The 21,845-nt window shown below is 35.1% G+C and overlaps 1 protein-coding gene across 3 annotated transcripts in view; it reads right to left on the reverse strand.

The window, feature by feature from the left end:
• The window catches only part of LOC135842312 (leucine-rich repeat protein SHOC-2-like), a 43,062-nt gene that overhangs the window by 16,580 nt on the left and 4,637 nt on the right, over positions 1-21,845 (reverse strand). Inside the window, exon 1 of one of the 3 annotated variants that reach the window (XM_065359708.1) lies at positions 4,300-4,318. The exons of the other annotated variants lie outside the window; for them this stretch is intronic. The gene's annotated coding sequence lies outside the window, so the exon portion shown is untranslated. Of the gene's footprint in view, positions 1-4,299; positions 4,319-21,845 lie in introns of those variants that run through there. 3 annotated transcript variants of the gene reach the window in all.

The raw sequence follows: 21,845 nt of genomic DNA on the forward strand, positions 1-21,845 counted from the left end.
TAGAGTACATGTTGAGAGTGGATCACGAAAAAAAATGTCGGAGGGTTTCCACACAATTTAGTGAAGATCTTCATTCTGAATTTAAAGTTTCTCAGAAAAAAACATAGCTCATGGGGAACCCTTGGACGAGAGATATGTGTTCTCACTCTTCAAAAAGTTGTGTTTTTTCCGCTCTAGCTCCTATTCAACCTGTTTTTGGGCAAAATGGCTCATTTCTGAAACTGGAAAAATATTCTGGAACCCAGTAGTTCCAATTTTTTGATCATTGGGGCTAATTTCAAAAAATCCAAAACCATATAAGTACATATTGTCAAAAACTTACAAAATTTTTTCGGTTTTTTGAAATTGCCAATAATGATTAAAAAATTGGCACCACTGCGTTCCAAAATATTGTCTCAGTTACAGAAATGATATCTTTTGACATTTTGGCATAATTATTTAATGCCAAATATTCTCGAGAAAAAATGTTCAAAATCCAAAGATAGGTAATAACCTTAAGCGATTAGAAAATTTTCAACCGCTCAGTGGAATCCTAAAAGTGATCATGAATTTTGATAACACTGACTTAGGTCGATGCAGAATCTCGAATTTCATCTTTTGGAATTGGAACCAATTTTGCCAAAATAGGTTGGGTGGAGATTGAAGCGAAGAAACCACGATTTTTTTTGGAAAATTTTCATCTCTCCCTTTTAGGAGGATGGCCATGGCCCCCCCAGAGCTTATTTTTAACAATTCTTTTTGACTCAAAATAAAGTATGTATAAATTTTTGGAAAGTTGGTGGAGGAACGAGGATGAAAAAAAAAAAATCAAAAATGGTCAGAAAATGATGAATCAGCATTCTAGAGTCATTTTGATGAGATAAATGAGCTTTTTTTCTGTTTTTATGATCTTGAAAAACCTTCTAAATGACCTAGAAATCTGAAATGTACCGTTAAAAGGTGCTCCAGATGTCCCTTTCGACGGTTTCAAATTTTCAACCCCTCCTCAACAGAAAAAAAGTGAATTTTTGCCCATTTTTGTAAGATTTTTGATGAAGGTAAGCCAAGTATTCAAATAAAGTGAGGAGTATTTTTGCTTTTAGAGGAGAATCGACCTAATTCATTCAGAATGGTCATTAAGTAAAAAAAAAATTTGAAAACATTCTGAATTCACAACAGTAGCAAGTTTGCAATCAAGTGAAGAAGTCTTCCCGAGCCAAAGTTTTCAAAAAAGACTAAAAAAGCGTCAAATATCCATTCTGAGGGAGGAAAAAGTGCGATAGAAAATTGGCAATCCATCAAAATTGTTTAATATTCACTTTCTCTGCAAGTTTGAAGTACGTTTTCGTTCGAATGAGGCACCCCTTCCCCTTAATATGGACATTTTTAGGGCATTTTTTTGGAATCACTTATGACGAATCAATTCGTTCACAAATGATTCACCAACAATTAATTAATTCGTTCGCGAATGATTCGCCAAAAATTATTCAATTCGTTCGAACTTTGAAAATGATTTGTCAACAATTATTTAATTGGTTCGCGAATGATTTGTCAACAGTTGATATAAGTTCGTTCGCGAATGATTCCCCAAAAATTGATCAATTCATTTGCGAATGATTCACTAACAATTATTCAATTCGTTCACGAATGATTCACTGAAAATTAATCGATTCGTTCGCGAAGGATTCTCCAAAAATTAATTGATTAATTCGTGAATGATTCCCTAAAAATTAATCGATTCGTTCGCGACGGATTCTCCAAAAATTAATCAATTCAATTCATTCACGAATGATTCACCAACAATTATTCAGTTCGTTCACGAATTATTCGTCCACAATTGATCAATTCGTTCGTGGATGATTTCCCAAAAATTATTCAATTCGTTCGCAAATGATTCACCAAAAATTAATGAATTCGTTCGCGAATGATTCCCTAAAAATTAATCAATTCGTTCCCAAATGATTGAAATGATTCGTCGACAATTAATCGATTCGTTCGCAAATGATTCGTCAACAATTGATCAGTTCGTTCGCGAATGATTCCCCAAAAATTGATCAATTCATTCGCGAATGATTCACTAACAATTATTGGTTCACGAATGATTCACTGAAAATTAATCGATTCGTTCGCGAAGGATTCTCCAAAAATTAATCAATTCGTTCGCAAATGATTCGTCGACAATAATTGATCGATTCGTTCGCAAATGATTCACTAACAATTATTCAATTGGTTCACGAACGATTCACCAAAAAATAATTCAGCTCGTTCACGAAGGATTCCCCAAAAATTAATCAATTCGTTCGCAAATGATTCGTCGACAATAATTGATCGATTCGTTCGCAAATGATTCGTCAACAATGGATCAATTCGTTCGTGGATGATTTCCCAAAAATTATTCAATTCGTTCACATTCGTTCACAAATGATTCCCCAAAAATTAATCAATTCGTTCGCAAATGATTCGTCCACAATTGATCAAATCATTCGCAAATGATTCCCCAAAAATGAATCAATTCGTTCGCAAATGATTCGTCAACAATTGATCAATTCGTTAGCGAATGATTTTCCAAAAATTATTCAATTCGTTCTCGAATGATTCACCAAAAATTAATCAATTCGTTCGCGAATGATTCCCTAAAAATTAATCAATTCGTTCGCGAATGATTCCTCAAAAATTAATCAATTCGTTCTTAAATGATTCGTCTACAATTAATCGATTCGTTCGTAAATGATTCGTCAACAATTGATCAATTCGTTCGTAAATGATTTGATTCGATTCGCTTCGCTTGTAAACAGGAAGTGAATTGATTCGTTCAGGAATGATTTATATTTGACGAAAAGTATTAGTCAAACTAACAGGAGAAAAACTAGAAGTGTTTTTTGGGGGTGGGGCCAAAAAAATCATATTTCTCCCAATAAAATAACAAGTTTTTAAAGAGAAATAAAAAATGAAATGACAATTTTTTTCTAATTGATATAATTTGCATTAAGGCTTATAAAAAATGATTATTTTTTCTTTTGAAATTAAGACTGGTTCAAAAATTGATTTTTTTTTTTGATTTAGAAAAGAGAATAAAATTGACCAATTCGTATTTCGAGATGTAAAAAACAATGTTTTTCAAAAATTTGTTCACTTTTTTAGCTCAAAATTTTAGAATTTAAATGATGAGTTTTTGATAGTTTAATATTTTGAAAATGATAAGCAAGCAGGACCAACCGGAATGAGAGCAAAAGCTATTTTCCAGAAGTACCAAAACAATGTTTTTTCAGGTGAAAGATGTGTCTTTTTGGTTTACACATTTCCTAAAATGTGAATAGGTACTTCGCCCCAAAATTAGGGAAGGGAGTGCCCATGGCCCCAGTATTAAAGGTTTTCAGGGAATTGTTTGGTTTCTTATGGTTTTTGGAGACTCGCATGCAAAATTGCACAAATTATATCACTTGCAGTATCCATTTGCAACACTTTTTTGAGTGTTTTTTGAGTTTTTGAAGATAACCCTCCTGGAGGAAAAATTTTGAAAAAAATACTACTTGATTATGGTAGATACCTATTCAATACTCATGGAGATATATTATTGAAAGAAGAAAAATTTCATGTACCAAAATTAGGTTCAGAGATGCGGTGGTTTCAAATTTTCTTTTGTCAATATCCCCCCTTCCCGAGGGGTCCGAAAATTTTTGAAAAAATTCACATCGCTAGAGACTTATGTCTTCTCCATTTATTTTGGGTGAATTCAAATTTTTTTCCGAAATTTGTTGAAGTATGATTGCCTCTTCCCCTCGCCATTATGGGCAAGAGGGATGAGGTGGGGAAAATTTTTCGGAGTCCAACATTTTTTTAAAGGTACCCAACAATGTTTCATCAAAATTTCAAAAATCTCAGGACAGGGGCATTTCACCTACGAGTAGGTATTTTATTCGTCGTATTCGTAAGCAAACATTACAGCAACTTTTCCACTAGTTACGAACCAATCAAAAATATCCAGCCTGGAAATATTTCCATCAGTAAAAATTTCCATCATCTACAACACTATATCTACTTCATTTCTTCAATTATGTTATACCAATCTCGCGGAAATATTGTAATTTCTCAGGCCCTTCCAAACACGTTTTTTTCCTAATGCTTTTTACGATGAACCCAGGGTCAAATTATATTAAACCGTGATGTCTTATAGTATATGTATACTATAAACGCCACATGTTTTCTATCTAAATAAAGTACGCTCTACACTTGTTGCCAACCCTTCTATAGTCTATACGTATCTATTAAAACTATTATAAAAGGCGCCAGTCGTATTGAAAAAAATAAAACATAACTTACTCCATGCTCCTGTTCACGCAGATCAACACAGATACTAAGATACTCTTATATTCCTTTTTACGTCACAAAACAAAATATGTAGGAATTTATAATCTAGACAACTGTGCGATGTATGTTGGAGAAAAATACATCAATTTTGCACATCAACGTCGAACAAACACCACGTTTTCAAAAAAAAAAAAAAAAAGAACATTGTTTTCATACATCAGACATATGCACACATCTCCAAAGAAACGAGTGAGAAAAAAAAACAAATTTCACGTAAACCATCTCATCGATATGAAACATTTTCGAGAGATGACGTATTAATTACATTTGAAGAAAAAAAAGAAGACGATTAAGGTTTAATTTATCAGCAAGTCCAATTACGGAATTTACCTAGTGATATTAAATCATTGATCATTTATGTATATTTTTGTGTTTGTATATCTTGTAAAAATTTTATAATCTGTAGAAGAGAAGTGTGAAGGAATTTTCGAGTTAATATTAGCTACGAATTGATAAGTGTGACTTGGTATCGTAAACTTGTAAAGTGCTATCACTCCTTAAACGCCTGATGCCATTATTTTTTATATATTTTACGTGCATTTTTACAACTCGATGATTTGGAATCTGAGAGCCTGGATTGTCCAAAATTCGTTTTTTCACTCACGTGGCTGGATAAGGAAATTGATAAATTCCCCTATTTATTCAGAACTTGAAGTTTTCCTTAAGGGAATGCGAAATGAACTTTGAATTAAAATGTATTCTGTCAGTTGTACAACAAGATCCATAAATCGAGCTGCTTGTCAAAGATGTCCCAGAGAGTCCAGCGAGTATCTACTTTCTTAATTGCACTAAATTAGGCAAACGGCTGACCAATAAATTAATTAATAAAAAGTCGACTAAATGATTATCTAGACTGATGTTTTGGCGTTTGGCATAATTATATGAAATGCTCGAATATTTTGTATGCGTATCTTTCTGTTTTGTAATTGATTTTAATTTATTAATGAACTTTCTCTCGATGTGTAATTATTTCTGTAAACGTGCTCGGTCAAATGGTTCGACAGATCAACGCCTCATCGTCAGCTTATAATCTGCAATACGAGATGTTCTTGGCACATGGGTTTGATCAGATATAAAACCGGCAATTGAGACAAAAAAAAAAGCCTGTCATCGATAACTTGACAATTTGTAACTAAAATTATCTCATTCGAACTGACTTGTGGTGACTTTACCAGCTGTGTTTTTATTTTTCCTAAAACGTGTGTAATGAAAGCTATGAATGCATCGTTGAGAAAAGTAGGTATATACGAAGGCTTCATTCTAAAGATCGATTCATGCGTTTTGTGACCTTTGATTAATGGATTATACACATTTAAACAGCCACAAACACGAGATGTATGCTAGGTACCAAATAACATTCCAGTGACGTAAGCTGTAATTTATAATAATGCAGATGCACACAAATTTTCGACGTAGCTAATTGAAATTTTCACCAACCAAGTGATAAATATCTGAGGTTGAGTCGTGTGGTACATTTGAATTTGAAAGGAAACAGGTGAAACAATACAACACCTCGTACTGGATGAAGAGATACCTATATTATTTGTACGTAGGTATGTTAAACTCTTCGTGCATGTGTGTGTATCAAATTGCAAAACAATTTCGTATTCTGAGCTTCGGAAACGGTGTAGGCAGTTCAGTCTTTAACTAACGTTAATTGAGGTTAAATAATTGTTCACGTGCCCACTGGGTAATTTCGTTATTCTCTTCGAACGTTAGAGCTCGAATGATTACAAAAAAAATTCTACTCGCCGCCGCGTCGTTGTCCGGAAGAGTCGAATTTGGAGATGGGTTTTCGAGCAAGTGCATCGAGGAAGGGAGGGGAAGGCGGTTGGGAATAGGATGTTTGGTCTTATTTAGGTTCAATGAAAACTGGAAGTTTGAAGATGATGTAAAAAATCTATCGGGGATTCGTGTTCAAACAAAATCGTCAGGCTGTATAAAATGTCATAAATGTGAGATTTTATTCTATGTGAATCGAAAAGAGGAGGGAAGAAATGAAAAACGATTGGATCCCAGAATTGTCCAAATCTGATTATACTTATTCAGAATTTGGTCAGGTCGAATTGGATCTCTGAAATGCCCGAATGTGGTCAGATCCAATTATCCAGTGTCAGATTGTGGCTAATGAAGCGTCAACTTCCAGCAGCAGAGATTCTCGAATGTGATCAAAAGTCACTTGGTACAAACATTGATAAACAGCACGTCAAAAAAAACCAGTTCATCTTCAGCACAAGTAGTGTTTTTTTTTTTTTGCTTTTCTGGGCGACAGGAGGAGATGGGAATAATTTGGAGGATTAAAAATTCCACCAGAGAGTTTTTAAAGACACTTTATTTGGACAGTTTTAACGAAAATTAAGATTTTTTGGCAGTTATTTTGGCAAAAAAACAAGCTGAAAGCAAGATCTTTTTGGTGGTTTTGACCAAAAAAGCAAAACTTGTTCACAATTTTAGCTACCAAAAAAAAATAAATAAAAAAAAATAGAACCTTCAATCTATTTTTAGCAATTTGGACTATTTTTTTGGAATCTCACAAAAAAAACACAAAACAGAATTAAAAAAAAATAAATAAAAAACTTACAGCAGTTTCAACAAGAAACCAAAAAAAAACAGGTTTTTTGGCAGTTTTGTAAAATGCCAAATTTATTTGGTGATTTTGGACAAAAAAAAGACTTTTTGAAAATTTTGACCAATAAAAAAACTTTTTCACAATTTTAGCAACTAGATATATAACAATTTCTGCAAGAAATCAAATTTTTTGGAAAGCAAAACTTTTTCAAATTCAATTTGAAAAAGGATTTTTTTCAAAAAATATGTACCTATAGGATTCCCTATTTGTATTTATTTGTGCAGTTTTTTACAAAAACTTTTTTATTACAAAATGAGTTATTATTTTTTCTGGAATTTTTTTTTTTTAGGGGAATCATTCATTTTTCTGGGCAATAATGTTTTTTGGCAGTAAAAATGTTATTTGGATGTGGATTACATGTCTTTCGTCGTTCTATGAAATTAAATTGTCGTTCGTATTTCCTAAATTATCGTGCTGAACTGTCGTTAACAATAATTGTTGTTAAAATACCCTATTTTGTTGTTGGAATGTCTTATCTTTCAAATCATCTTGTCGTTCAAATCACTTTTTCTGTTGTGACAATAAACAACAAGGGATGGTCCAAAAGTAAGGTTCCCACCCCTGGCATTTGTGTAAAAATGAAAGAAAATGAAAAGTTGAAAAATGGGTTGATTCTCTGAACTTTCTAGACCATTTTGATATAATCATCTTTAAGATTTGAGCCCTTGTCACTTTGAAAATCAGCTTCGCAATGATAGTCCTTGATAAAATGTCCGTCTTACTTCTTAAATGTTAGATTGAACTCGTTATTTCAGCATCATTCTCGTCACCTTGGCATTTTTTTCAGGAAAGTTCGTTTTTCAGATGAGAAATAAAGTGTACTGACCACCTGGTGCAAGATCGGAGCGGTGCGGGGTGATGGAGTACGACTGGCAATTCAAATTTGTTGATTAAAGCATTGGTGATGTCATTAGAGGTATAATCTACAAATTCAATGTCTCCAGAGCATCAATTGATGAATTTGAATTGTCAATCATACTCCATCACTCCACAACGCTCTGATCTTGCACCAGATAGTCAGCACACTTTGTTTCTCATCTAAAAAACGAATTTTCCTGCGAAAAATGCCAAGGTGATGAGAATGATGCTGAAATAAAGAGTTCAATCGACATTTAAGAAGTTGGACAGACATTTCATCGAGGACTATCATTGCAAAGCTGATTTTTTCAGTGACAAGGGCTCAAATCTTAAAAGATGATTATATCAAAATGATCTGGAAAGTTCAGAGAATCAAACCATTTTTCAACTTTTCATTTTTGTTCATTTTTACACAAATGCCAGTGGGTGGGAACCTTACTTTTTGTCTGTCCTTCGTATATTCCCCATAACATTATCTGGTGCTCCAATCACAATAACCGATGGAATTTCTATGTGATGAGATATAAAAGATAGGGACTGAATGATTTTAATTACATTAAGCGATTTATAACATTAACCATTATAATAATAAGCAATTTTTACTGTATTTTCTGTTGTTGTTCTTTGTTATCAAAAATATTTGTATGTTTCAACTCAATGACTCATCATCTCTTTTTATTTTTCTAATTTTGTACGCACCATTATTAATCCATTAAGGTAAAAAATGATGATCCCAATAGTAAAACACCTACCTTACTCAGTTCTTAAATCAGAAACACATGTCAACAGCATAATCAGCTGTGAGTAAACCTTTAATTCAATCCATACTGACTCGACTTACACCAGAATAATTTTGACTTCAATCCGCAAAATATGATCAGCATGGGTGCAAGAACTAGGCTAGAAATCAATGATGTGGAGTAGTGAGCCCCATATGCTTTGTCAAATTCACTTGATACTCAAACCCGACAAATCAACACACAACAATGCAACAATAATAGACTCCAATGTGTAAGCAAGTGATTAAAAAATCATGCTCCAGCACTGACTGTATAAAATGGACTTATACTTCCAGTGTAAAAATTACCCAAAGTTGAAGCCGACTTTTTGGAAGCAGAATTCAGGAAACCTTCTGCTCATGAGCCAAAAGTAATGTTTATAGTGTCCTGAATGGTCAGAGGCTGGTATAGAGAGGGATACTGTAGAAATTGATAAAAACTTGTAATTGCATAACAACGTTGACAATAAGCATGCGTAACACAACCAACACAGATAAACTGGCGCATGCGCAGAATGTTTCCTGGATTCTGCCTTCAAGAAGTCGACTTCTAAAACATTGAATTTAAAATATCAGTCCATTTATGTATGGTCGACGTGCTCCAGCCTTATATGTCACACAACATCCTTCTCATCCTTCCCCCCTCACTCCCTCCCAAAAAGTCATAGGTAATACCAAAATACTATCAACATAACAATATTGGCAACTCTGTTGAAAAATGATGTTTAATCCTCCTAGTGGTCTGGTATGTAACTAAATCCTATCAGATGTGGTACTGAATACTGATAGCTGCGAGTAGCCGTGAGATTTGAATTGCCCAATCACAGCCCTTGACACGAGTATTACTTCCATACTAAGCCGCTCAGATAGCATCCTTGTTGCGACAAAAATGCCCAATGTATTTTAAATGGAGTTGCCAGTATTGTTAGTTGACATTGAGAACAAAAATGAAGGTGGAAGCAAGAAACAACTTACTGAGGAAACTGGTATCAACTAGATGGGGAGCAAAGCAAAAGACACTGAGGACAACAGCCATGGCACTGTGCTACTCTACAGCAGAGTATGGATGTGCTGCCTGGGGGTGATCAGCACATGTTAAGAAGATTGACGTTGCTCTCATTGCACCCCCTGGGATCAGACGGTGTGTGGCGGCGGATGTAGAGAGGACGAAAAAAGAATAAGACCCCCGCCATGTCATGTTCAACCAGAAGGAGGTGACCCCAAGGCTGAAGTCTAGGAGGAGTTTCATGAAGGAGACCCATGTGATGAAAATGGATCCAGTGGAGGAGAGAGAGAAAAGATGGTCAGATCTGGAAAAGACTACATGTTACGAGAACCTGGCAAATGGACACGAACTGCCATATGTAGAGTGGCTCACACTGAACTGGATCCGAGCCGGATGCACCTGGACAGCAGTGAACCTTACTAGATGGGGCATTCAGGATGATGTGAAGTGTCCGGATTGCGGGCAAAAACAGACTGACGACCACCTCCTCGTATGTGGCACAGGCACTGCATACACTAGAGAGGAGTTGTGGGGAGAAATGAACAATCGCACAGAAGGCCTGGTGCAGAGATGGAAGGGGAGAATTTAAAGAGATCCGAATGTCCCGGACACGAGAAGAAGCAGATTATTTGGTAATACTAAAAGTTTCAGATTTTGGCTGGTAATAATTTACTACTGTAACAAAATGAGGTCGACTTTTAGATCTCGATTAGTATAAAAGTTAGCAGATGAGGATCTCTGATCAGATCCAGACATTTCATGAATCCAGACCCAGTTGACCTGATCAGACATGATCTGACTTTCATCAGATCTGGTCAGAACAACTTTTGATCGAATTAGATCTGCCAAACCTGATCAGATCCAACAGTGTAGATCTGATTGATTTCTCCAAATCTGAATATATCTGATCACACCACATCGATTAGACATGATTGGACTCAATAAGAGAATAAACTTAGATTGGATCAGATCAGATGTGGACTTTTTCTATATCCAATTAGATCTGTGCAGTCTTGATCAGATTCAGTAGGAGAAACCTTATTTGATCAAACTAAATCTGATCATACCTGAGTGATCAGATTAGATCTGGGCATTTTCTAGATCCAATTAGAGCTGTTTGAACTTGATCAGATGCAGTAGTAGATATCCTGACTGGATTTGATTTAACTAATGATCAGATTCTAGATATGTACAATTAGATCAGCTCAGACATGATCAGACTTGATAAGAGAAACTTGATTTTCAACCTGATCAGACCTGATTGATCAGATAAGAATCTGATCAAACTTGATTGATCAAATCAAATCTGGACATTTCCTACATGCAATTAGATCTGCTCAGACCTTATCATACCCAATATAGATGCAACTCGATGGGATCTGTACAGATGTACTTAATCAGACTTAATCAGATTTTTCTGAGCAGATATTAAAAGTCAGCGTTTTAATTAAAAATAAAATTTATGATTTAAAATGCCAAAAAAAACAACATTGAACTATCTTAGGTCGGTAATTGAAATCAAAAGTATTCCACCAATAATTATATTCTCATTTTGTGATGATGAAAGACCTAGAACATTTTTAGGTTAATTGTGCACGAGCGTAGAGAAAATCTATGTAGATCATAGCTAATAATAATTTTGATTAAAACAGTCATTTTATTGACGGAATTTCCGTTTGTTTGCTCACGCCATCCACGAAAATTCCAGATTTTTTTTCTTTTTTATTAAAGATGTGATATTAATGAGTTTTATGATTAGATAAACTACAGGTACCTATACTTAGTCAGTAATTAGAACTTTGTTGTTTCGTTGGTGAAATTTGATAATTATAGCTATTGTTGTTTTTATTTGTTTCAGGTAAGTTGAATTGAAATTGAAAAATACTGACTTGATTAAGAATATTATTCGTTTGAAAGTGCATGAAATGACTCACAGCTACAAAAATGAATAAAGTAAGTTACTCGCATCGAATTCTATCTGCTGAGTGGTGAATGGAAAATTTTCACGATCACGATTTCGACAAATTGATTGATTTTTTGAAAAGTCAATGAACTTTAGACTTGACCTTCTTCAAGTCGGCATCTTAATAAAAAACCAATGCAAAGTTTCACGATAGTAATATGACGTTCTCAATTCAACTCGAGAGCTAATTCAGAAAACGTTTTCAAGTAGGAACTCTCCTCTTCCCCTCGTTTATACTTAGCTGGAAAATTTTCGAGAAAAATGATGATTCGTTCGAACGAATCAAATAACCCCAAACCGTCTCATGATAATTGATATACCTACACCTATCAACGTTCTTATGTCAATTGTACATTTTCTATTGTTAATTAATCGCTATTTAGTGTTTACGCGCGTGCATGTGTTTCATTCGGCGATGATTATTTGTGATATTACGACGGACGAGTGCTATACGTAGATATGTATTTGTCTTGACGTCGAATATCTAATTGTAGTATTTGCTTCATCGTTCACTTTTACCTCAACATCTCATGTACCTACGTCATTGGACGATAGTGTATGGCGGCGCATTGGCTGTGACAGATTTCAGCCTCGTGGTCATGGTCATCATTAATCGTATCTCTCATCTCTGAGAATAAGGATTTTCTAAAATTATTATTTTTTTAGCCAATCCAATCAATTTATTTAAGGTTGATCGAGGTGACCAGGACATTTTCTGAGGTTTTCGTTGATGGCATTTTCCCATTTGGTCCTAGTTCAACTCGTAAAGATGTAAAAATCTGATACTCGGATTCTTGTTTTTGAAAAGAAAATTTGAAAGAAAAACTAGTTTGGTCCAGTTCGGATGATTTCACGGCCATGACGACAAATTCCAAAGTGCAAATTGTATCGAATCACACTGCATAATTCCAATGCACTGGCTAGCGAGCTTTTATGTGTGGTCACGAGTACGAGTGTCGAGTATCAGAAGTGGAGGAGATCAGGGAGATGCAATAACGCACTCGATTTTTATCTCGCAACGTTTGTACAGCGTTATAAAAATGGTGATCTTAATAGCTGAACTCGACTCGATGCTATTTTTATAATGCTCCAATATTTTATTAGAGAACTCGTAATTATAGCTGATAAGCGATACTATAATTGTCCGTAATAAATGATTTAATTAAATATTTCACCACATTCTATACCACAGGTCGTACACCTTTGTGTGGCATTCTAGACATGGTCACGGGCTGAGAGAGTCGATCATTTCGAACGTGTATGAGTGAATTAAAAGGGGTAGGTATCTCAACAGCCTGCTGAGATGTTCATGTTTTAGGTATAATTCATTGGTGTGTTGCCACGATTTGGGGCCGTTTTAATCGTTTGTTTATCGAATTTACGTACCTAAGTATAAATTTAAATATGCACTGTACGAGTGACGCCAGAATAAAGTACCTAACAGATCGTATTTTGTGTGAGCCGAAAATGGCATCTTCATCATATTTGGTGGCGCCTAGCTCTAGCTAAATCCCCATTGTTTTCAAAACACAAATTTTCAAAGGTTTTCGCCCTTGTTCGCTCGCAGCCTGCCCTCTTTTTAAAAAAATATTCAACTTCATAAAAATATCGTTTTTAGACCTCTCAAAATCAAATTTTCAAAAAATTTCGCCATTGCTTCGCTCTGGGCAATTTGTTTTTTGTTTTGAAATATAAATTTCACATTTTGGGCACCCAAAATCCAAAACAGAAATTGAAAATTTTTATGGGTCATATGAACATAATTAAGGTGCACCGGGGGAAGTCAGAATTTGGGCTAAGTTAGAAAACTTGCTCTAGCGCTTAGAGGTTTATATCTGGCGAAGTGCCACTAAAGGTGACTTGAGGGTACTACCCCTACTTCATCACGGCATAAAAATTTTCGCGATTCAGTTTCATTTTAGATGTCTTTGGTTCAATTGTATTTTGTTGTTGTTTTGAACTTGTTTTGAATTTGTTCTAAAATACAGACTTTCTATTTCTTAGTTTTTCGCATATAGCGGACGAACCGTGCGTCCTAGTGAAAATCTGATATAAATGATCTCAAAGAGAATTAAATTCTCTACAATTTTGTGACTATGCAATTTTTCTAGGACGCTCCGTTTGTGATCTACGCCTCTGCAAAGTTTAGCCTGTTCTGACTTCCCCCAATTGGGGGAAGTCAGAACAGTTTGTATTTTATTCCACTGAGCGAAAGCTACTGTGTCGATCGCGCTCAAATTTTCACCATAGGTTAAGAACCCTTATGGGAACCTACATAATAAATTTGATCCATATTGGTTCATTAGAAGGGGAGTAACAGCTGGTCAAAGTTGAAATTGCGAAAAATCATTCTGACTTGCCCTGGCGCACCTTATGACATCAATCTGCAAAATTGGTATTTTCTCTCTATTTCAGCAAATTTGATTTTTACAAATTCACCAAAAATCGAAAAATATACACAGATTTAAAAAAATTATTTTTGCATGTTTTTTCAAAACGCGTCAATTTTTTCCTATCTACCTACCAGTATCCTACTGATCAGGTTTAATCAAACTCTGATCTGAAACAGATGCAGGAAGTGTTCAGATCAAATGTGATCTCATTGACAGATCACTCACCTACTAGCAACATTGTGAACATACCAAAATGAAAGTGGCAGCAAGAAAAAACCTGATCCGAAAGCTGGTAGGCATTAAGATGGGGAGCTAAACCACAGGCCATGCATACATCAACACTAGCACTGTGTTATTCAGTCACAGAATGTGCATGCCCATTATAGGGATGATCAGCGCATGCTAAAAAAGTAGACATACTCCTAAACAAAGCCTGTGAATTGGTGACAGGGTGCCTCAGGCCATTGACCTTTTATTCCTTATCTGGACCGCTATTCCAATCAGAAATCAAGCAAATATTTGATGCAAACCTCCCAAATCAAGCTTGTAAAGAATGCTTCTGCACATTGCACGAACTCGTCTCTTACCTTGCCCCAATTACCACGAGTATGATCAGATGTGAAAGTTATCACCTTTCACATGCGATTATGATCATACATGTAGTAAGTGGGGTAAAGTAAGAGACGAGTTTGCGCAATGTGCAGAAGCATTGTTTACAAGCTTAATTTGGGAGGTTTGCATCAAAATGTACCATTGGAATAGAAGTCCAGATGAGAGTAAAAGGTTGATGCCTCAGGAGAGTTGAAAAAACCAAAGCAACATACAAGCCCCTACATCCCATGTATGGCTACAACAAATTACCAGAGAGTAGAGATGGAATCAATTATAATTGATGCTACATAGATTATTTTCTTCAAAATAATGGTGCATAATCGATTAATCCGTTGATTAATCAACAGCCAAAATAAACACAGCAAAGCATGATGTCATGTGGAACATTTGGTACCTTGACCCATCAACCAATCAAAAAGCCTGAAATATTAGTGCAAAAAAGGTAGCACTATGATCGGATTAATTGATTATGTGCCAATTGTTAATCTGAACCCAAATAATCAATTATAATCAGTAATGGTTCCATCACTGCCAGAGAGCAGACTAAAATCCAGACACCGTTTCCTGAGAATGGTAAATGAATTAAGCACTCCTGCCAAAGTTGAGCGCTGTCAAATCTGGAATACAGAGTCAAGAAGCAATTGTCATTGTCATAGTCACACTCCTTTACAGGAGATAGCGTATATTTCCATCTATATTAGCCAGTTTCTAGCACATCTAATGGGTTTTTTGAGGGTCTTACAGGGAAAGTTGGCTGGTGAGTTTGTTGTTAACAACTCCAATCATTTCCTCCCCCTCATCAATCTTCCTTGAATTTTCCACTGTACCACTAGCATGAAAGTACTGTTCTCTCATATTTTATGAGCTAAATACTTTAGCTTTCTGTCTTTGATATCTTCAACTACGACTTTCCTATTCTTGCTAATACTTCCTTGTTGGTAACGAAATGAAGTCCTTCCATGAGAACCGTAGTAGTTTTCGATAGCACCACATCTCAAAAGCGGTTACTTTCTTCTCGCATTCTGCACTCATGGTCTACATTTCGCAGGAATACTTCAGAATGGTCCATACGTGGGGTGGTAACATGTTGCTGTTTGATGGACTCTGAATCAATAAACATGGCTAAAGCAGAATTCTCCAGTTGGTGGAACAACGGGGAGGAGTGGCAAGTTGAAGGCTAAGCCTCTACATAAATACAGATTACAAACAAGAATACATAAGAGCTACAGAACACCAACAACTCACTTGTTCCAGCCCCAGGGAAGCGCAAGAGCTTCAGAGTGAGAAGGCAAATACCAGAGCCTAAAAACCGGCACATTCGGCTAAGGGAGTAAACCCCAACAGAAAATCATGGTGGAAGGCAATGGGAAACCAACACCATTACATTTCCCTAGAATTATATGGACATCAATTTAGCAACAAGCAATACTACAAGCAAATAGTTGCCACAGGGCAGCCAATTGAAATACAACCTCTGGAAAACGCTGAATAGATTGAGAAGTGGAATAACTCGCTCAAAATCCAACTTGTACAGATGGCACTTGGCTGATGATGATGATGTATGCGAATGCAGCGAGGTACAAAACTACAGACACCTTTTCAGTGTGAATTATGGTGACTTCAACGCGGACAAACTGGACCAGACAATAGACCGGTTCATGGTGAGATATTCGGTTTTAATAAGCGTACGGGTACAGCGTGAATTTAACTAATATTTTGTAGTCGAAGGGGTTTTTCTTTTGTTGTGTGAGGGTTCACCGGATTCACCGGGACAACTTTTGCATAAGAAAAACAATGCTTAGACACCCACTATATTCACACAACACTCGTACGTGAATGGGTCTATTGATGATGAGGGGATGAAGTTCCTCAAATACTGGGACAAGAAGGGAATTTAGACAGTCGACTGGGCAAGAAAAAAAAATCGAACCAGATTTCATCAGATCCAGTTGGATCTATTCGCTCTGATGGAATCCAGAAGACGTTCAGATCTGATGTGATCAAATCAAACAAGCCTGATCATATCTTATCAGGTTTGATCCATTCTTCCATATTGAATCTAATCACTAATCAGATCTGAACGAATTTATTTGGACTCTGAGAATGTTCGGCTCTGATCTGGTCTTATCAAAAATGCCCAATCAGATCTCATCAGGCCTTCCCTTCTATTGGATTCAGAAAATATCTGAATAATATGATGTGATCAAAAAAAGCCTGATCATAGCTGAATGAATGGATTACATCAAATCAAATCTTTCCTATCGAATACATTTTTCAGTTCTGATTAGATCTAATCACTCAATCAGAACCAAAGCAGATTTGATCACGTTTTCTCTTCAAGTGGATTCAGAAAATGTCTACTCTAATCAGATCTGATCTGATCTGATCTGATCAAACATGTCTGATCTCATCTTCCTTATTGGATTTCATCAGATGATCAAGCAAGACTGATCTCATCAAACAAGCCTGATCAATATCTAATGAAATCCAATCAGGTTATCCCTACATATGGGTTCAATCAGATCTGAAATTGGAACCAGAGGATTCCCTGCTCTGCTATGATCTGATCTGATCAAATAGGTTGGATCACATCCAATCATCAGATCTTTTCTTCAATTTTATGTAAAGAATGCTCGGTTCTGTTCTGATCTGATTATTTTTTTTCTCAATGTACATATGAAATTAGTACCCATCAAATTGACCCGATTAGATCAGATCAGCTCAGATCCGATCAAGGATTCCTTATCGGATTTGATCGGATGTGATCGAGCAGACCTGATCAGATCTAATCACATCTTACCTTCAATTGGATCTAGAGAGTATCCGATCAGTCTGATCTCATCAAACGAGCATGATCGTATCATCTGATCAGATCCGATCAGATTTTCCCTACTGAGTTTAATCAGATCCGAAATTGGAACCAGAGAATTCCCTGCTCTGCTGTGATCTGATCTGATCAAATAGGTTCGATTAGATCTGATTACATCTTCCAGTCAATTTTATCCAGAGAATGCCCATTTTGATCTGATCTGATCATTTTTTTTTTCTTAAGGAATATTATTTTGGATCCGATCAGATTCAGATCTGATCTGAAATGTAATCAGATATGATCAAATCAGGTTTGGTCTCAGAAATGAGCAAAATTCCAACAAAATTTGGCCAACATTGTGGTAGAATTTTCTACATTTCCATTACATAAAAAAAATTGTCCACTTTTCCCCTCATTTTCCAGTTCAAAGTTCAATTTCAAATAATCATCAATATCAAAATGAGACGGGGAAATCCCACTTCTCAGAAATGTATAAACTTCATGAATGAAAACGACGTCAATTTCTCTAATCGTTCTTGAAAAACCGACTCTAATTATCGAAATTAATCACATCATTCTGAAAAAGCTGCCATTCAAATAGGAGATTCCTTCACTCGACCTTGTGTAGATAGGTATTTCTGCGATAGTGAAATTCAGGGGCATGACGTCACAAGTAAACAGGAAATAACTCGGTGAGATCATTTCCTGGATTTTCTTCTCGGTATTTCAATACCATCGAGCAAGGGTGTCCGATAATGGATCTCTATTTGAGGACAGCGCGGCGTCTTAATCCCTCTCAAGGGCCTTCTTTCGTGCCCTCCAAGTATACCATTTTGCGCGTCGCAGAAAATAATTGCATTAAAATCGCACGTGAAATTAATAAGTATTCTCGACGAAAACACGATGAAATAATTTTTTAATTAAAAAATTATATGCCTTCAAGGAAGTCTCATTCTTCTTGACACGAATACATACGATATTTTTTCATTTGTTTTTATCAATTAAGATGGAAAAAACACTCGTTGTGGTATTTGTTGTTTTGATTTTCACACCGCGACGCAACTTTGGCATTTTCTTGCACGAAATTTTCTTCGTAAGTTCGTAATGATGAATTTACATATAGATGGATAGAGAAATAGTTTTTTTTTTCTTTTTCGGTTGCAGCGTGTTCTGTTTTATTCGTCTCCTAAGGTACGATTAGTTTTTAATTTCATATCAACTCTTAACTTTGGACTTTTTTTATCCGGCCAATTGATAAGTGATGGCGATTTTCCAATATTTGTGAAAAAAATATATCTAGATTAATTTTCAGCTCGTACCTACGTAATTGTTTGACCTAAATTAGGGATTGAATTCGATATGTACCTAATCAAAGAGTCGATGAGATAGGAAGACCAAGCAATGGTGAATCCTGTGCTTGTGCATTGTCGAGTCGTATTAACTCGAAATTCTTCGCAGAGTTGAACTTGAAAAGTAAATACACGTAGGCTGGAATGCGTGAAATGAAATTTCAACGACATTTAATTGTACGTCGTCGTCGCTACGACGACTAGCTACGATGTTAACGACTGGTTTATGGCATCTTGGGGCGAATTTTCCATCTCATCACGAGGCGAGTCAATGTACAAGTATAACATACGACTACGACTACATTGTATGTATTTTAACACGAATGCGAAACACATTGCGTTTTGTTTTGCTATCTCTCTACATTGTCGAAGAGGCGAGAAATTAAGAGAAAAAAAAATTCTCAAAGAAATATAACGTGGCTAGAGTGGTTTATGATGTGTATTGCATAGATATCGTCATGAGGAATCGTATGTACATAATTAATATCCAAGGTCTACTTTAATTATTTTCAACGATGACAACCTGAGAGACGTTTAAGGACAATTAATATATCTACCGAATCTACATATAAGCATATAGTGTTCTTACGCGGTATACGTATTTTTCGGATCCATAAACCTAAACGTGCTCCGGTATTGAGAGCTGACTAAGCTGGGAAAATTTTTTCAAATAAGTATCCGACAGGGTGTTGGGAATTTTGTCGCAGGCTTTTGCCAAAAAAATACCTTATGTTTTAGTCGAAATTTTGCATAGCCTAATTTAATGTTGCCACATGCCATCATTTTAATTTTGAAGTTTCGATGAAAGATGGAAAGAAAATTAGAAAACTGGTACTTGGATTCAAATCGCCCATCGAGTTGTGAAAGTTAAGGTATACTTAAATACATTTGAAAAGATTCTCAACATTCCAGGAATTGCGAAAAAACATATTCGGTAAAGCTCAGCTCACCTTTCGATGGGAAAATAGGAGATTTTTGAGAAGGTAACGAACATTTTGAGAGAATTTCAAATCCATACAAATTTTCATCAATAGATCCAATATATACGTTTGATACACATCGATATGGGATTAAGCCGTTGCAAGATAACCGCGAAGAAAAGCTTTTTGGGCTAAATATCGCTCACGTCAGAATAGGTATTACGTAATTGCTACAATGCGACGGGAATTCCAACTCTCTAGAGACTCTCATTTCAATATTTACTTCCCTAGGGAGAAAACAATTTACGTCAATTTTGAACAGAGGCAAAAAAACGTAATGACGATGACGTAAATGAGTATTTTTAAAGTATAAATACATAACTCTTCTTCTGTTCTGACGTGATTTTTAATTCGTGGTAAGCATGAAATCAGTACAAATTCTGAGAAAAAGTGATAATTCTGGAATTTTTGGGATGTGGGGGTGGGTGGGGGATTTTGAGACTGCAGCATTGAATTGAATAGATCTCTATAGGTATTCTATCTTGTAAAAAAGAGCCAAGTTTTCGAATGTATGATTTTTTTTTGTGGTCATTTAGCTGAAGGATTGCATTGTTTTGGATAATTTTGGGAAATTGTTGGTTTACAGAACCGATTTCATCGCCTTTTAATTGATATCTACATAATTAGTCTGTTGTGTCCATTTAAAGGTGAAAAAATTCACAATTTTTCCTGCTTTCAGTAGGTTGGCCCAGGTTGGTTCGTTCAAATCGTCATATTTAGAACCACAGCCTTTGAAAAAATTCTTAAAAATCACATTATGTAAACGCTGGATATTTCTAATTATTTATCTCATCTCATGGTAAACAAAAATAGGAACAATCGACAATCGTTGCAAGTAAATAATTGGAATTAAACCCAATTTGAATGATATGGGAATGATCAAGGAAACATTCACATTTATTTTTTAACGTCGTATCACTTTTTTTTTGAACTTGTTTTTCTATTTAATGCTTTGCCTGGCACAAAAATACGAAATGTCCAACCCAACCTTTTTCAAATAATTGGTTGGAAACAATGCAACTAAAAAATAACATTAATCTGACTGAACCTGATCACTGATCAGATAAATTGGATCAATTCAGAGATGATTGAATCCGATCAGATGTGATAAGGCTCATAAAAGGACTTTTAGTGAAAAATTCTCAATTTGGGGAGGAGAAGAGAGAGGAAAGATGAAGTAAAAATTCTCATAATTTGGGCAAAAAACAGAATTTTTAGCAAGAATTTTTCTCAAACTTTTCAATGAAGGGAAAGAAGACTGAAATAGATTCAAATCAATACAAAAACTAGAAAGAATTGGAAAGAAAATTAAGTGAGAAATTTTCAAGTTAGATTGAAACAAAGATAAGAAAAATAATTGACTTTTTTTAAATTCGATTTTGGTAAAAACAAGCTTACAATTTTGAAAAAAAAAATCAGCACTTTTCTGTGGAATTGAACTAACTTCAAGTTCTCCAAAGAAACAGGAGGCGAAAATGTGTTCAACTCAGAATTTTTTCATTTTCACAAAGAAAAATGAAAAAAAAATCTGAAAGAAAAAATAAACAAATGAATTTTTTTTTCAATTTTTGCAACAAAAAAAACACACAATTTTCATCAGAATTTTTTTCAAAACATTGAATTAAAGAGAGACAGTGGGCTTAAAGTATAATTCGAATCGATGCAAGAACTCGAAAAAATTGTAAAGAAAAATCAAATACTTACTTTTCAAAGAGAAGAATTGAAAATAAAATGAAAATTCTGAAAGGAAAAGCAAATTGAATTTGAAAAATTGAAAAACAGATCATGTTTTTTAATGAAAGAAGGGTTGGGAGTGGGTGAAAATAAAAAAATTTGTTCTAGTAAAAATGTTTCTATTCTCAAAAAAAAAAAAAAAAAAAAAACTGAAAAAAATATATCCATGTCAAAAAATTGAAAATTTTGAAAGAAAAAGCTAATAGATGGAAAATTTAAAAGTTTGATTAAAAGAAGTCAAAAAATAAAATTTTTTTTTTTGCAATTTTGGCAAAAAATCAGGTTTTTTAAAAAACGTACAAAATCAGGACGCAGAATACCTACACAAGCAGAAGGGAGATGAAAAGGAAAAAAACTGGATAAGCAAGTCTGTCATGCTCTCTTCTC

This window comes from Planococcus citri, chromosome 4 (assembly GCF_950023065.1).
Source record: "Planococcus citri chromosome 4, ihPlaCitr1.1, whole genome shotgun sequence".
In the NCBI taxonomy this organism is placed as follows: Eukaryota; Metazoa; Arthropoda; class Insecta; order Hemiptera; family Pseudococcidae; genus Planococcus; species Planococcus citri.